Source organism: Rhinolophus hipposideros, assembly GCF_964194185.1.
Source record: "Rhinolophus hipposideros genome assembly, chromosome: 8".
Classification (NCBI taxonomy): domain Eukaryota; kingdom Metazoa; phylum Chordata; class Mammalia; order Chiroptera; family Rhinolophidae; genus Rhinolophus; species Rhinolophus hipposideros.
In genome coordinates this window covers 25,064,948-25,082,001 of record NC_138054.1, presented here as the reverse complement: position 1 = coordinate 25,082,001, position 17,054 = coordinate 25,064,948, and positions in this window count along the sequence as shown.

Genomic DNA, 17,054 nt, shown 5'->3' with positions numbered 1-17,054 from the left:
CACCACTTTACACCCCAAACCTAGTGCCACCCCTGGCACACAGTACGGACATAAAAAAATTAGCTACAGTGGAAGCCCACCATGGCCTAATTTATTCTATTACTGTAGCATAACTTCTGCTTGGGAATTGACAGAAGAATAGAGTTCACGTTTTCCCATGACCATGTCCCCCAAGCAATACTGTGGAATTATGCTGCAATTTCTAGCTATGCTTTAACTGGTGAGTAATTCATAAAATCCTTTAGAAATTAAAACTCTGTTTAAACAAGCAATTGATGGTAATATTGAAGGCCTTTAAGCTGTTGCCCATTGAGTTCTTGATTGACAATGTCAAAATAACCATCATAGCTAAGGCCAAAATATTCAAGAATGCAACAAAAACGAAGACAGAACAAAACAAAATCCCCTAACTATCTTAGCTATGATTATAAAAACAGGTACTAACTTGTGTTTTGCTGAAGTCCTGAAACTGCCTTCAGGGGCAAATAGCAAACAGTACATTAAGAAACAAAAAAAAAAAAAAAGAAAAAAAGAAAAAAGGCAGCTATAATAATAGAACCAGTTTGTCTGTCCTGATCCTGGGAGGGCAATACCTTCCTGGATTGTTCCACAACATTTACTATTCAGCCACCTAGTCCCTCTATATCCTGTTAAACCAACACTGTCCTGGTAACAGGAATCCCTGCTGTGACTTTATGGCATCTCTTCAGCTTCCTGTCTTGTTTCTGCAGGAGTTTCTTTAGCCTTACATGTGAGTGTACACTTGTGTGTATGAGGGAATGAAGGACTTCCAGGGCATCAAATCAGAGGCCGAAAAATGTCACCCCCAGGGGAGGCCAGCATGATCTCGACTTACCTTCTGTTTCTTGGGGCAGAGAGTGAAGCATCCCTAGAGTGTCTATTCCAGGTTATTTTTTATTTTTACGTTTTTTGGGGTCAATTACAGTTGACATACATTGTATTAGTTTTAGGTGTACAACACAGTGATTAGACATTTGTATAACTTACAAAGTGATCAACCCAGTAGGGAGTCAATATCAAAATATATAAGGATATACAACTTAACACCAAAAATCAAACAATCTAATTAAAAAATGGGCAGAGGAACTGAGTAGATATTTCTCTAAAAAGATCATACAAATAGCCAACAGACATATGAAAAGATGCTCAACATCACGAAACACCAGGGAAATGCAAATTTAAACCACAATGACATACCACGTCACACGTATCAGAATGGCTATTATCAATAAATCAACAAATAAGTGCTGGCAAGGATGTGGAGAAAAGGGAACGCTCATGCACTGTTGGTGGGATTGCAAATTGGTACAACCACTATGGAAAACAATATGGAGGTTCCTCAAAAAATTAAAAATAGAACTAGCATATGACCCAGCAAATCCACTCCTGGGTATTTATCCGAAGAAATTTAAAACACTACTTCAAAAAAATATTTGCACCCCTATGTTCATTGCAGCATTATTTATAATAACCAAGATACGGAAGCAACCTAAGTGCCCATCAACAGACAAATGGATAGAGAAAGTACATATATACAATGGAATATTAATTACTCAGACATAAAAAAGAATGAAATGTTGCCATTTATGACAACATGAATGGACCTAGAGGGTATTATGCTAAGTGAAATAAGTCAGACAGAGAAAGACAAACACGATATAATTTCACTTACATATGGAATCTTAAAAACAAAACAAATAACAAATAAAACAGAAACAACTTAAACAGAAAACAAACTGTTGCTTGCAGATGGGAGGGAGGTTGGGGGGATAGGTGAAAAAGGTGATGGGACTAAGAAATACAAATTGCCAGTTTTAAAAATAAAATAGTCCTGGGGATATAAAGTACAGAATAGGAAATATAATCAATATTATTCCATTTTTTAAAACTCCTTTATTGAGCACTGTGCTAAGTGCTTTACATATGTTGTCATATTATCTCATTAGACTGACGTCACAGCTACCTAGTGAAATGGTTCTGTTTGTATTTATCATTTTACAGATGAGAAAATAAATCTCAAGAAAGGTTGTGTGGGGGCCGGCCCGGTGGCTCAGGCGGTTGGAGCTCCGTGCTCCTAACTCCGAAGGCTGCCGGTTCGATTCCCACATGAGCCAGTGGGCTCTCAGCCACAAGGTTGCCAGTTCAACTCCTCGAGTCCTGCAAGGGATGGTGGGCTGCGCCCCCTGCAACTAGAAACCGCAACTGGACCTGGAGCTGAGCTGGGTCCTCCGCAACTAAGACTGAAAGGACAACAACTTGAAGCTGAACGGCACCAACTAAGATTTAAAGGATAACAACTTGACTTGGAAAAAAGGCCTGGAAGTACACACTGTTCCCCAATAAAGTCCTGTTCCCCTTCCCCAATAAATTAAAAAAAAAGAAAAAAAAGCTTGAGTGGCTTGGGTTTTTACGTGACTCAGAAGTGGCAGAGGTGGCATTTGAACTCAGGCTGACTCTAAAGCCTATGCCCTTAGCCATTAGTTTCTTCAGGCTTCCCTTGGTCCCCCACATCCTTTCTGACAGCATGCCCATTTTTATTCCCCTTCTATTTTCCTTCCCTGTCTCTGGGTTGCTTCCCCGTTCAAGGTGGACATATGTCCATAAGTTCCATATTACATTCTTCATTCTGGTTTTTAATGCCCTCCACAACTTGACCCTTCTCCACTCTTCAGGTCCGTCCTCCAGCACTCCCAAGGCCAAATGCTCTTCGGCAGCTAACTAGCTCTGTTTCCCCTGATGCCCCAGCCCAGCATCTCTGCAGCACTTGGCTTCACAGCACTTTCCCCTCAAGGAGTTCTCCTGTCCCCCCCTCCTCCCACTTCCTCACCCTACTCGTTCACCTTCCCCTGAAGCTCCCCAGCCCTCCTGCTCTGCCAGGACCGGTGCAGCCTTGTTCTCTCCATGAAGCCGCCCAGTCCACCTCAAGGCCTCAGAGACTCCTCCCTCCTGTAGGGTGAAGCGCTGGTTCTCTGGCCTCCTGATTTGACCATTAACCATGTGCCGCATTATGTCACCCTTAATACTACTGACTTTGCTATTTAATTTTTCATGTGCTACTGCTTTGTCTCCACAAAAATTAGATTATGAGCTCCTTAATTGCCAAGTGACTCTTAACCCCTAGTTTGGTGTTTTGTACACAGAAGGGATTCAGTAAATATCTGTTGGTTTCTGTGTGATTATATTCATGCCAGATTGATACCAGCACTCTTAGCCAGATCAAACTAATGCACACGTGTCAATGAGCTGATGTTAATGTTCAGTGCCTACCACCTCTTCTCCTTCCTACGAGCTGAACACCTTGATCTACTCCTGCCACATAAGACCCCCGACTCAGACCTGCTCTTGACTAGTCGTGCCGTGTACCTGGGCTGCTGTTTCAGTGATGTGTCTCCAGACCCAAATTGCCTGGGTTTGTATCCCAGTACTGCTGCTACCTGGCTGTTTAACCAGCAAGCTACTTAACCATTGGGGGCCCCAGTTTCCTCATCTGTAAAATGGGTATAATAGTACTATTGGTCATTCATCAACTATTTATTGAGGGCCTATCATATGCCAGGCATTGTCCTAGGTGCTGGGCATAAGACAAATCCTCACCATCAGGAAGCTTGCATTCTGGTGGAGTGACATAGACAGCTAGTGAAGTAAACATGTAGGATGTCTGAGTGATATATGCTGCGGAGGGGAACAACATGGGTGAATGAGGAACTGTGGTTTTGAGCAACACAGTAAGGTGGCATTGGACCACAGACCCATAAGATTCTTTGATCATCAAACGAGCAATGAATGTAAGCACTTAAAACAGTGTTGGGTACTTAGTAAGTGCTGAATAATTGTTTGGTATTATCAATGTAGGCAAGATTTCTTTTGTAAACATAAAAGTACTGACTAAATGTCTGTTAGAATAATTTTGAAATATAAAAGTACCAAATTATTGTTATAATTATATCCTCCCTGGGTTGTCGATTTTGGATGACTTTGCTAACCAATTCATTCACTTTGCAAGCCAGCAATGGATTTTGAATCGAGACCCACGTATTAGCCCTAAGGCTGATTCTCAAATGGGCAGGGGTCAAAGTCATTGGGGGAGATAGTTTAGGGCAGGGGGCACATTCCTAGGTTATTCCTCCCACTCTGTCTGTTACTAAGGTCCACCCTACATTAGCTGTTAAAATATTTGGGCGTACAGTAGTTTGCTTCCTACTCTTAGCTGTTTTCTGGGTCTTTTATTGTAGGAATAAGCTGACTACTCAAGGGTGGGTGAAAACACTCATCCTAAAATACAACCCGCATTGAATAATGGACCTTTGCAACTTATAAATTCAGGCAGATGCTGAGAGGTTAGTCCTTTGAAAGTACTTCCTGTCTCTACTTCACCCACCACAAACACTGTGACTTCACCAAGTCTTTAAAGAGTCAACCCCAAACCCAGAACACACTCACACAACAGCTGAAGATGATACTCGAGTACCCAATTTTTGCAGAAATCGGTAAGAGTACTGCTGGGCCTGATGGAACCTTCAATGCATCATTTGCCTCTGGGAGGTTTTTCTCCAACACTGAGTGGTCTGGTCCCTGGGTGATTCTGCCATCCTTTCCTGAGACTCCTCTCAGTGACCCTTCTTGGGTGGAGTCCTTTGAAGTTCAGAGGTCAGAGGCGGGGATCTCCTACACAAGCCAGGAGCGGAGCATCCTCGGATTTATCCATGAGATGACTGACAAGAGCAGGCCCAGGGGAGAGCTCTGTGAAATCATGGGTGGGTGCTTTGACTTTCTCTTGAGAGACAGCCCTCAGAATACAGAGAGAGTCAGAGAATGGTGGTAAGGGCAGCTGCAAACATGTCTGCGGAACACACCACACTGTCTGCCTGCACAGAAGGCCACCGCCCCAAAGACTATAGGGCCTATCTTTCAACATGCAGATACACTGGGTGGTGAAATGTTAGGGCTTTTAAAAAGGTGATCAAATATCTCAGAATCACATCCTGGCACATCAGGCAGACAGACGCCCCTCCATGAGGCATCTAATAATAACCACCACCAAATAACAAAAATTAGCATTTACTGAGCACTTTTGATGTGCTAGGTATTGTGCTAAGCACTTTACAGACCTTATAATTCCCTCAACAACCCAGCGAGGCATGAGGTCTATCAATTAAGTTCATGAACTCATCCTAGAAAAAGTGCTACATAGCTCTTTGCAAAATATCATTACAGTCACCTTCAAAGTACTCCCCTCGGGAAGCTATGCCCTGATGCTAGTGCCTAGTCCACCCTTCAAAGCAATTTTGAAACTCTTTCTGGAATGGCCATCAGAGCTGTTATCATATTACCCTTGAATCCCATTACCCTTAAATGTCCTGAATGTCATCAAAATGTTCTTTCAATATTTCCTTTATCTTTAGGTAAAGAAAGAAGTCATTGGGGGCCAGATGCAGTGAACAGGGAGGGTGTTACAATACAGTGATTTGTTTACTGGCTAAAAACTCCCTCGCAGACAGTGCTGTGTGAGCTGGTGCCTTGTCATGATGCAAGAGCCATGAATTGTTGGTGAAAAGTTCAGGTCATCTAACTTTTTCACTCCGCCTTTTCAGAACTTCCAAATAGTAAATTTGGTTAACTGTCCAGTTGGTACAAATTCATAATGAATAATCCCTCTGATATCAAAAAAGTTCAGCAACATCATAGCAACAAGTTCGCGAACTTGTCTAACTAATAACATTGTCCAATAATATTCTATTATCAGACCCATATTTTTACCATTGTTATGCTTATTTACAGAAGAAGAATCTGTCAGATTCCTCAGAGAGTTAAATATCTTCCCTGAGGTCAATTAACTAGTAAGTGTCAGAGATGGGATTTGAATGAGGCAGTCTGCTTTCAGAGTCTGTGTGTTTGACCACTGTACCTGTCTTCAGAGGAGCAGCTTCTAACTCAACCTGCAGGTGGGGCCAAGGGAGGCTTTGGAAAAGCGTGTGCTCGAGCAGGGTGGTAATGGAAGAAGAGTTGGCTGGAATAACAAGGCGGGAGGGCTGGAACATTATGGTCAAAAGCACTGAGACCTTAGAGAGCAAAGAGGATTCAGATCATTGCATTACTTGGTACGGCTGGAGAAAGGCAGATGGGTGTTGCTGACAAAAATGAGGCCAGAGGAGCCGGCAGCGACCCGCTCGTGAAGGACTTTTGATGTCCTGCTACAGAGTTTGAGTTTTTTCCTGAAAGTGAGAGGAAGTCATCTGCAATATATACCTGTGATTGCCTACGCGTCAACAAGTCACCACTCACCCCTGCCTCCTTGACTAATAGAACCCCTTTCTTTTTTTAAATTAAATTTATTGGGGTGACATTGGTTAATTCAGGTGTATTAACTTTATACTCCAACATCTGAAGACTCCATGGTGTCCTCACCACCCAAAGTCAAGTCTCTTTCTGTCGCTGTATATTTGACCCTCTTTATCTTCTTTGTCCTTCGCCCACCCCTTCCGCTCCGGTAACCACCATTCTGCTGTCTGTATCTATGAGCTTGTTTGTTTACTCATTTGTTGCTTTTTGTTTTCTATCCCACATATGAGTGAAATCACACAGTTCTTTTCCTTTTCCATATGACTTATTTCACTTAGCATGATACCTTCAATATCCATCCATGTTGTCACAAATGGCAATATTTCATCTTTATTATGACTGCGTAGTATTCCATCATATATTTGTACCACATCTTCTTTATCCAATTATCTGTCTAAGGACACTTAGGTTTTTCCGTATCTTGGCTTTTGTGAATAATGCCGCAATGAACACATGGGTACATACATCTTTACAAATAAGTGTTTTCAAATTTTTCAAGTAGATAGTACCTAGAAGAGGGATTGCTGGGTCGGATGCCAGCTGTATTCTTAATTTTTTGAGGAACCTCCATACTCTTTTCCATAGTGGCTGTACAAATTTATATTCCCACCAGCAGTGTGTGAGGCAGAACCCCTTTCTTGATCAGGAAATCTACCCTCACAAGGCCCTGTGCTTCTCAAAGAAAACCATGGATATGCCAGTCCCTCGCCAGCAATTCAAGAGGAAGCACCCACCAATCCTGGCCCACAAATCCTAAGGGCAAGTCTGCTGGGGCCTGGGGAAAGCATTCCTCCCTGATATTGATACTCAGGAGATAAAGTGTCTCTTCTTCCACTGTGTCTGGTGCCTGGATGCCTCCCCAGCGGTCACTGCACATCCCTGAAGGGATTCAGCCTGGGAATGGCAGTGCAGTAGGGAAGGAAGAACTTGGGCTGTGGTCCTGGAACCACTGAGTTCACCTACTGGGCACCACCTTCAGGTTTCTTGTTGGGTGAGATGATAACTGTCTTTTTGGCTACGCCAGCTAAGCCACAGGGCCTTCTATTTCTTAAGAGTCAAAAGCATCCTAACCAATTTATCATCACAATTTTTAAAGTAGGAAGTCACATGATGAGATTAGCATGTTATAAAGATTCCTCCAGGAGTGTAGGAAGGTGAATTCGGGGAAGACACTGGTGGAAGGAATACAGTTAGGAGACAGTTGTCTGTCCTTCTGGAGGAGTCTACCCTCAGAAGCCTACCCTCAGAAGGCTACCCTCAGAAGCCTACCCTCAGAAGGCTACCTTCAGAAGCCTTCCCTTCCCTCTCACTCTGAAAGGATTACTGACTATTTTGGAAATGATGAAAGGGAAAAAAATGTGTAAAATGTGCAAAACCAAGTTAGTACTGACACCCAAAAGTAAGTACCGATTGTGTTTCTGCTCTGTATGTTGCCACAGAGTTGAGGAGATCTGATCCCAAGCAGCCTCAGTCTGGGTGAGCAGTAAACATGACCAATCAAACAACTAAGACACTTTTGTAATATACCTACAAAAGTGTCTTACTGTTCACTTGTCCATCACCAGACATGCAACAAATGTTTGTTGAATGACCCAACGAACCCTAGGCTGTCACCCCAGGCCCTGCCCACGGGGCCTGGCCCCCGCCATGTCCTGCCTCCTCCATACACCCTTCCTAAAGTGCCCTGCACTGGTCTTGTGAACTGTCCCTGCCAGTATATTTAGGGATCCCCAAAAATAAAAGTATGAATAGAAACAACTTCACTCCACGTTTTCTCTCAGATTCCCAATGCCGCTGCCCCTCTGTAAAGTGATGCTTGGAAGTTGAATGCGCAGGTGAGGAGCCAGGAGTACGTGCTCATCCGTGGCCCGCTGGCAGGTGGAGGCTGACTCCAGCTGTGTGCAGGGCAACCCGTCGGAGAGAGCTGGGCCACGCTGGACCCCTCCCCATGGAGGCCGACAGGTGTTATACTCTCCGGACCTCTGATGACACCCTCTTAGTGTCAGAAGAGACCCTGGCCAGGAATCTGGCCGCTCTTCTTTCCCATCCTGGTCGCCCGTGTGCTGAGATGCACCATCCCTCTCCCCTTGGTTCTTCCCTCTCCTCCCGCAAAGGTCCTCCTCCTTTCTTTGTGGCTCTCTTTCCCTCCTACTCTGCTTCCTGGCTTTATTCCTCCCAGGCTTCCTGTCACACTAACCTTCTTGTCTCCTCTCCTCACTCCTCAAAAAGCCTGACATTTTTTGGTGCCCTCCGTAAGCCCAAAGCTGCCTGCCAGGGCCTTTCCTCCTCCTCATTTCTTCTGTGTCGTCAAAAAATGCACTTAATCAGGATTTAAGTTTTCCTTCTGGGCACTTCATTATGTGCACTCAGGTGGCCCAAGGAGCAATCCCTCCTCATGGGAGGACTCAGCCATCAGAAGAAGATTCTGTCAGAGAGGCAGTTTTGTTAGGCGCGGCTGCAAGCCGCACACCTGGGTTTTGTTCCAAGCCATACCTTCCTCTGTTCTCTATCAAACCATCAAAACTCACATGTACTGACTGAGACTCCTCTGTGAGTTCAGTCAGCTCTGAAATGGATTCCCTGAGTGACACAGAAGTGGATAACATTCTCTCAATACCCATGGTCAAGTTAGGGAACCAGTACACACAAAACCCCATTCAATAATACAAGATAAAGTATTTGAGTGATAAACCTATGTCCCAAAGTCAACCTCAGGGATACAGTCTCATTTCCAGGGCTGTCACCTCTGAGCCTCCCCCTTGGCTGGTGGCTCCCAGCACACACATCAGCCTGCAGTGTACTTACCACGGGCAACCTGGCCTTTATCCTGTCCACTCTGCTTTGCTTTTAGGGGCTAAATAGCAGCCTCCCGTGGCATATTCTCCCTCCTACCTGTAGAGAGATGATGCATTTTGCAAGTTTAAGCTCCTCCCTAGTAGAGAAAAGCAACCAATGCATTTAAAAGTAAAGGTCTCTTCAGAGAGAGAACCAGAGGTCACCCAGCAGGAGACAGTAATATTTCTTTTGTGGAAAGCAAACAAAGTCTTGCTCCCAGTCTCTCTGCGTTTTCTGATTGCCCCTTCCTGTAGGGATTCAAGATGCCCCTTTACCCTGAGCTCAGCCTCCCTCCCTCCCCAGAGCCAAAGCTTTGGAGTCAGCACCCACGGGATGAGCATTTCCAACAGCCCCCAGGCCACAGACAGCAGAGGGCAGAGCGTCATTTGAAGGGCATGCAACACGAGAGAGGATTGCTCTGCTCCTTCTTTGCCTCATTTCTGTACCAGGCAATTCAGCTAACCTGACCCCTCTAAATCTGTGACTACTACAGGATCCAGCCAGAGCCCACGCCTGCCCTTATCTGCCCATATGCCACCCCTCCTCTGCTGCCCTGACCATAGTTTCAGCCCAGAGAAACTATTTTTGGTTTTAGGCTAGATTTCTCTTTCAAAGCTTCAAAAAGGAAGAGAAGAAAACTCTCCAACTCTTGACACAGAGAAGGAGCTCAGTAAATATGAATTGAATTTGGTGGTGAATGAAAGGAAGGAGGGGAGACAGGGAGGCAGAATTCTGCTCTCTGGAATGGACTGCCAGCTCAGGACTCCAGACCCAGAGCTTCTGAAAGCTATTAAGCAGGTGTTTGGGGTGGCAGGAGGGTGGGTGGGGTGAGGCAGAAGAGCAGAAGAGAGGAGTGGGCTGGTGGTCCAGTGAGAAGTCAGCCAAGGGCTGGGCGCTCCCAGCGTCCCCTGCCATCCCTGGACGCTCACGTCTGCCCCACTGAGCTTCCCAGGCTGCGGGGTGCCAGAGGCCCTCGCCTCTTGTCTTCACTTGTGCTGTTTCTTCTACTGGAGGTGCCACTCCTTTTCCTCTGCACTTTTCTCATTCCTACTCCTTTAAGAACAGGTACAAATTTCCTGCTGGGCCTTCCCACCTACCCCTTCCCTATCCCAGGGGCCAGGGGCTCTTTCTACCCCACCAGCCTTTGCTCACATTCCTGGTGTAGCACTTCACAGGCTATGTGTATGTCATGCAGGGTCTCAGCTCCCACTCCCCACACAAGAATGCAGGATATGGCGAGGCCAAAAAGGAACACCCATGGAGCCATGGATGGGGGGCCCATACCACTATATTCTCGCTGGCGGCTGGGTTGGAGACACAGGAAGCAGGAGCCACATAATTCGCAATCTGCCATCTGCTTCTCTGCCAACCCCCCTAGCATAGCCATGGCAGTTATATTAGTGGCTAATGGCTAACTGGTTACAGCTGAGGGCCACCCAGCCACAGCTGATGGTCATCTGATTACAGCTGATGGCCATCTAATAACCGAGCCGGCACCTTTCCACGTGAGGCCGAGAGCCTGGAAGCTGCTCTCCTGGCTCTGTCCCCACAGTGTGTCTATGTATCTCTCCCTTTGACAGCTTCACTCACCCATGTATTATTCATTCATGCTTCATTTGCTGAGGTCCTACTGTGTGCCAGGAAATGATCTGGCAGTGATGAAGGGAGACCTAGCTCCTCAGCGCTGCCAGGGAGACCACAGTCCTGAGGGAGAAGAAGATGCAGGAGCAGTTACAAGATGGTGAATGTTTGGGAAAGGAAAGTCAGGGTGCTTTGGGAGTATATAGTCTGGAGTTGGGGGTGAGACAGTCAGGGAAGGTTTCCCTAACGATGGAACATTTAAACAGAAACCTGAAGAATGAGAACGCTATGGCCAGAGAGAGAGGTAAGGATGTGTGTATGTGTGTGTGTGTATTAGTGAGTGAGTGTGTGCATATGTGTGTGCGTGTGTGTATGTGTATGAGTGTGTGGGGCAGGGCAGAGTCCCAGTTCAGGCTGAGCATGTGCATGTGTCAAACCTCCACAGAGAAAGGGACATCGTGCCAGTGGAGGAGCCCAAGCAGAGCCAAGTAGCCAGTGGAAGGAAATGGGCTGGACAGTCCGGTAGGTAAGACAGTGGAACACCAGGAAGCATGTGAAAGTGCCAGCTCCAGAAAGGGAGGTTCTGTGCTTATTTGTTTTTGTATTTCTGGGGTCCCACAGAGTAACAGGTGCTCAAGAAGGATTTATTGAACAAATAAAGAAATGAAAACACATTAACTAGAGAAGCAGAATTTAAGCAGGACATGGGAATCTGAAAAATGAAATAAAACTGCCTCTCAAGGCCAGCTGTGCCACCACGCGCCGCATTTCAACTTCAGCTGGGAGCCCAGGAATCACCAGTCCGTCTGGCTGGCACAAGTACAGGTTTGTAATGAGCACATATGGCCTGATTTCAGTTGGTCAGATTTAGCAAGCCAAGTGTGCCATTTATCCAAAGTAGGCCTATCTGAAGCCAGCAGGGGGGACTCTAAGTGACATCTGCCAGGCTGGGACTTGACACTGCCGGAGAGTCTGGCAGACAGAGACCCAGCCAGGGGCTGTCTTGATGCCACTCATCAGAGAGGGGCTCTCTGCTACTCCCACAGTCCTCAGGACTTTGGAGAATCAAAGCATGGTAGAGGTAGGAGGACCCTGGGGACCATCTAGCCAGCCCCTAACTGTGCAGATGAAGACACTGAAGCCAGAGGCTGAGTGACTTACCTTAAGTAAATGGCAGAACCAGGCTAGCGCTCAGGTCTCCTGATTCGACATCCAGTCCTCTTATAAGTACATCTAAGAGGAAGAAAGCAGGAAGGGAGAGGAGAGAAAACGAGACGGGAGGGGGAAGGGAAGCTACTATTAGGTTGGTGCAAAAGTAATTGCGGTTTAAAAAGTTAAAATTAATTGCAAAAACTGCAGTTACTTTTGCACCAACTTGATACAATTCGGCCGTCTAGTCTCATGGGAACTAAAGCAAAGAGCAGAACTCCACAGCCAACTGCGATAAGGATACACTGTGCCTTATAAAATACCTCTAACCTGAGTTAAGGCAACATGGGGAATGGCAATGAGTGAGAACCCAATGTTCATCTTTCACAGCTGAGGGCTCAGCCTCGGGGAGGAGAATTTCCACCTCTTAGATCCAGGATGCCATGGGCTACATTTGAGATCACACATTTTCCTACTTACGGCTGTTCCATTATTACCCAGTAGCCAGCAGCTGGGCTCTGGGACAAAATAGCCAATGTCCGTCTGAGTCCTTGCTCTTGCATTATCACCCAGTATTTTTTCTCACCTTCTTTCTAGTAAGAGAACTCCTGATTTTTAGCTGGCACATGGCTGCCTAGAATAAAGAATTTTTAGCTGGAATTACATTTCCCAGCTCCTTATGGCTAAGAGCTGCTTCTGTGACTGAATTCTGATTGATGGAACGTAAGAAAAGGGATCAGGTGCAGCCTCAGGAAGTCAACCAAAAGCAGTGGTTCTCTGCGGAGAGGGGACATCTGGGAACATCTGGGGACATTTTTGTTTATCATACCTGGGAAGGAGGAAATTACATTGGCACTTAGTGAGTAGGGGCCAAGGATACTGCCAAACATCCTACAATGCACTGGACAGCCCCTACAACCATGAACTATCTGACCCCAAATGACAATAGTACCAAGACTGAGAAACCCTGACTTAAAGGGAGGGGTCATGCTCATCTTGCTCCTTCCTCTATACAACTGACTGGAGTCTGAACTGTTCAGCTATCAGTTATAGCCTAACCTAACTGATCCACCTTCCTCCCTCTTGCTCCTTCTCCATTCCCTTCAACTTTGAGAGCCTCTGTCCATGCACCTCTTGCTCCTGGTCTCTCCTCCCTGCGTACTCCTTTGTCGGTCTCAGGCTTCACCTCCAGATATACTCAAGAACTATATTCATCCATTCTCAGTTTTATCTACTTTGAATTCTGATATCTGCTCCAAGATCCATCTTGTTGCATCTCTGAGACTACCAGGTCCTACTTTTTCCAGATTCCCCGCCAATCAGGCTCTAACCAATCCGAAGAGTAAGCCGTATCAGTTGGGTTCAAAACATTTCTTTGTACCCCAGTTTGCAATGTGGGCCACGTTCTCCCAGACTAGGTGCCATCTCTAACGACTAGTATAGGTACAGTGTGGGTGCTAGCCCAGCAGAGTAGAGACTTGACCGATGGGAATGGATCCTGGTCCTTATTCCATATAGGCCCTACCAGCTGGGTATCAGCCCTGGCCATATTGCAGCTGAAGTATTCATCCATCCATCCATGTCTCCATGTGTACATTCAACACATGCATGAGTCATGTTCAAGGCTCCAGCATGGAAGCTGCTATGACAATACCCTAGAAGTCTTTCCATTTATCATTATTGTTTACCACAGGCTTAAATGTGACAAACCCTTGGCTACCAAGTAGAATTTCCCAGAGAAACAGAGGGGAAGGCCTGGCCCCTCTCTTTATCTTTCCATGCCTCCTCATTGCTAATGTTAGAGAACTTGATATTAACTAGACCTTTCCTTTCTGGGATTTTAGTCTGTTACTGGAGAGCTAAGAAAAAAGTCATAGTGACCCAACCACTATACAAAATGACTTCACAGTTATACAACCACACTGTCAGGAGTCCAAAAGTAAATCATTTGTATTCAAGGGCAGATATTCCAGAATAAGGAAGGGAATTTTAGCCAGCATGTTTGCTACTGCTTGAGACTGTCTATCTGACATCTTGAAGATATAATAAAATGCATGGGATGGATCATTTCAAGGGGAAAGTGGGCAAGAACAAAAGAATAGTACAACAAGAAGCAGCCCAATCAGCCTCCGTGTCCCTCAGATGCACTGCGATACATGATGAGTCTAGTCCCAATTCCTGAGTCATGACCGCAAGCCTAATGTGTGGATGGACGCTTCCAACTCAGACAAAGTAATGCAGTGTGAGAAGAACAAAGTTGAATCATTTCAACTGTTTTCAGGATATTTGCTGATTGGCGTGGAGTAGGGAAGAGTATGGCTGCCATGTGAAGAGGGGACAGGAACTAATGTTACAGATTCTGTGGAAGCCAACCTTCAAATGGACCTCAACATTCTCACCTCCTGGTAGTCACATCCTTGTGTAGTCTCCTCCCACCTTGTATTAGAGTTGGTTTTCTTTTTTGTTTTTCTTTAAGATTTTATTGGGGAAGGGAAACAGGACTTTATTGGGGGAACAGTGTGTACTTCCAGGACTTTTTTTTTCCAAGTCAAGTTGTTGTCCTTTCAATCTTAGGTGTGGAGGGTGCCGTTCAGCTTCAAGTTGTTGTCCTTTCAGTCTTAGTTGTGGAGGGCGCAGCTCAGCTCCAGGTCCAGTTGCCGTTGCTAGTTGCAGGGGGCGCAGCCCACACTGCGGGAGTCGAACCAGCAACCTTCTGAGCAGAGAGCTCAGAATAGTGCCTGGCACAATGTATTATTACTTCCTTATTATTATTCACATCTGCTAGAGAATTAAGTTTACTTAAGCTCTAATAGGTGGTTATCCATTGTGGGGCCCAGAAGTGGGGATATGCCTTTGTTTGGTGAGAACTTGGAAGGAAGAGATGTGTATCTGGTGGGGGTCGGGTGGGGTGGGATGGAATTTAAGACCCACTCCCTCAAACTGGGTCACTGAAAGCAGAATTAGGATGCTGAAGGTCAACTTCTGCTTCCACAAAGCCTTTCCGGCAACATTTATGAGGTGCCCACTGTATTCAGGGCATTATGCTAAGCCTTGGAGAGAATTGCCTAGAACTAGGAAGCAAGGATGTTTAGCTCTCAAGAGTATCTGGTCTAATGCAGAAGAGAAGCTATGGACATGGTCAAGTAACCTCCTTATTGCCTACAGGACTCAACTACTATCTAAAGGAGCTTTCTGTGAGCTGGCCACAAGAAGGCATGGTTCCTTCCCCCTAAGATGCTTATAGTCCGGGAAACAGAAAACCAAATAGAAAATTATAGAGCTCCCAAGGTGCCTTGGAAAACCCAAAAAAGGAGCCCTTCTCCACCACCAGACTCGGCTGGAGAAGAATGTCTGGGAACGTTCTTGGAGGAGGTGACACGGGCCAATCAATTCCAGGCCCCATAGCCTTGCATTCAAAGTTCTTCCAGATCTTTGCTCCACTGACTCTCTCAGCTGTATCTCCTGACAAGTCAAATTGATTTCCTATATCCATCCATGTTCTCCTGTCTGACTTTGCTCAAGATTGCAAGGTATACGGGAGCAAGGAAAGTGTCTTCACCACAGAGAACTAGGGAAGAGCCCGACATTTAGCTGTGCTCAGTGCTTAATGAATAAGCGCGTTTTCTGCAGGCTCAACATCTGTTTCCTTTTGAAGACTCAGGTCAGGCTTGGCCCTTGTCCAGCCATCTCAATAGAAGGTGGTGACTGCCACCTACAGGATGACTCTACATCCGTCCTGGGCTCCATTAGACTTAGAAGCCTGGTCAGCAGCCCCAGTCCAGGAGCGCAAGGTGTGGGATTATTGGTGCTACCTGCCTCAGATAATCATATACCTGTTTCTGCCTCGGTTTCCCTTTGTGACTAGCCCCTTCTCTGAGCACGAGCCTACTAGTCTCAGACTTTCAACCAGCTCTCTTCCCAAGCCTTTCCTTTTGGGGGATAGATCATGCTCCACTTATACTCAGCTGATTTTCATCCTCTTGTGAATGAGCTGGTAACACAGAACCATGGAACTGATCCAAGCCTGACTTTGTCGCCAGTGCCCTGAACCCCAGTGACCGTCTCCACCAGCACCACTGCCACCAAGGCCAAATTAGCTGGACCCTTTTAGAAGCAGTACACTGACTGCTCAGCCTCTCCCATTTTCCCAGCCTGTCCTATCTTCTTCAAATCACCCACTCTGTGTGCTAACCCCCTGCCCAGCATTTCTTGTGTGCGGGTTGGCCCTGGATTCAATAGCTCTTTCCAAATGCAGCGTTCCTCCTGAATTACCTGTCTCAGGATGTGATCCCCCCCCCCCCCCCGGAAATCCCATACCACTGCACCTACCTCACTTAGAGACCTTTTTACCTTGCATCACAGTTGTGTACCTGTCATTGTTTCTGTTAGCCTGTAAGCCAGGCATGTGTCTGTTCTCTTTGTATGTCAACTCGACCCTCAATCACTGCTTGCTGAAGAGATGAAGTCATAGGAAAAGAGCAAATACAAATTAAATGGGGTGTAATACTGTCTCCCTGATCCTTGGCCTGTACACCTAAACATCACCCCCTAAATTAATCATTCGCAAGCATGTCCATTCTCATGCCAAAAGAAACTAGTAGCTCCCCATTACCTACTGCAGTAAATCCACTTTCCTCATCCTGAATCCAGCCTGCCTGCGCCTCCTTTGCCCCGTCTGGCCTCAATCCTTCCTGCCCAACTTTATCTCCCTCATCTCCAGCTGTACTTCCATAAGGACCCATTTGTTCCTCTTTTCTATCTTAATGTCTAAATTTCCTCATCCTGAAAATTTTTCTTTTCCTTCCCCTAGTCCTTTGCCACCTAGTAGTTTGGTTATTGGCTTGGGAGAAACTCAGTGCTAAGATTTTTTTCAGTTGAAAAGCCATGATTTAAATACTGTGGGTATATTTTTTCTGGCAAGAGACATGTCTTCTTAAGTCCTTTAGGGGTGGACTACACCTTTGTTTTTGGAAACTAGGTGGTTAGAGGTGGATGAAAATAAGAAAATCCATCCAAAGTTCTTGGGGCGAGAACTGCAAAGAAATCATGAAGCTGAGGGTAGATGTTTTCAGTCTGAAAAGCTGAGTGTTCTGTTTGATAGCAGACATGATGTCTATTGTCAAGTAGGA